Genomic DNA, 1,366 nt, shown 5'->3' with positions numbered 1-1,366 from the left:
ACCCCCCTTCTCTCACTCGCCCATCTCTCTCTATCTCTCTCTCTCGGTTCCTCCCTCTAAAGCTCAGTGCACATGACTACACCTACTCTAGCCCATGAATAATAATGGCTGTCTGTTGGTTATTCATAAAAGATGATGCGTAGAAGGTGCTGTGACTGTGTTAACTGGGTATTTATCTCAAGGCATTAAATAAGATGGTAACGACCACCAACTGAGCGACTAGAAATGCATCTCACGTTCAGTGAATGCTTATTTATTTATTATATGATTGATTTATAATGTTCATTTCTCAGTCATTAGTAAACTGGCATTGCGAAAGGAGAATAAATGGTTTGTTTTTCAGTGAAGAGTGAATGGATGTTGTCACAATGGATTTCAACCATTTGCAAACATTGTGTCCAATTCAAATATGATGCAATACACCAATAAGAGATAAAACCCTTTCGTTAGCTTTTATCCTGAGTCACAACGAGACATTTTGTCAGTGCCAATTTCTATGCCTGCTGTGTGGGTCAGTGTCGCCCACTGTGAAATCTCTTTGATTCAAAACCTCACCACTTATAACTGCACATTGAGCATCACATATCATCTGATTAGCTTTGTGTCGTTTTTGCTGTCTTTTCTCTGTCTGAAAACTTTGGCTGCAAATCACCAGCATAGTGGTCTTTGTAATGAACTTTGAACACATTGGTGCATTGCCAATCTTAGTTTGCATCTCAGGTAAAGCAACATGACAGCAGGAGCTCCCAGCCAGTTATTTTAAGCAGCAGCCGGGCTTGAAGCTGCATACAAAGCTCAAATTGGCATTAAAAATCCTATAACCCAAAGTTTGTCATAAGCATTGAAAAAGAATTTAGAAAAATTGCAAACTTCACCAACCCAGCTCTTTACGTTGGCACAGAGATTAAAATTACAATATTAATTAAAGGGATAGTTCATCCTCATGTCATTCCAAATCCTTAAGTTAATTTTCAGAATACAAATTTGGATATTTGTGATGAAATCTGAGAGCTTTCTGGCCCTGCATAGACAGCAATGCAACTACTGTGTTCAAGGCCTTGTATATCATGGGACTCTCGTGAACGTCCATCGACTGACACAGAAGAGAAGAAATAGTTGAATAAAGTTGCATGTACAAAGTTTTCTCAAAGCTTTATAAAATGAAGGATGAACAACTATTTTAACAATGTTCTTACTACCTTACTGGGCCTTAAACATGGTAGTTGCATTGATGTGAATGAAGGGCCAGAAAGCTCTCAGATTTCAGCAAAAACATTTTTATTTGTGTTCCAATGATAAACAAAGGTCTTACAGCAATTAAGGACATAATTGTAATTTTAGGGTGAACTATTCCTTTAACATTAAA

The sequence above is a fragment of the Puntigrus tetrazona genome, chromosome 4, assembly GCF_018831695.1.
Source record: "Puntigrus tetrazona isolate hp1 chromosome 4, ASM1883169v1, whole genome shotgun sequence".
NCBI lineage: Eukaryota > Metazoa > Chordata > Actinopteri > Cypriniformes > Cyprinidae > Puntigrus > Puntigrus tetrazona.
Note: the sequence above shows the minus strand (reverse complement) of the source record.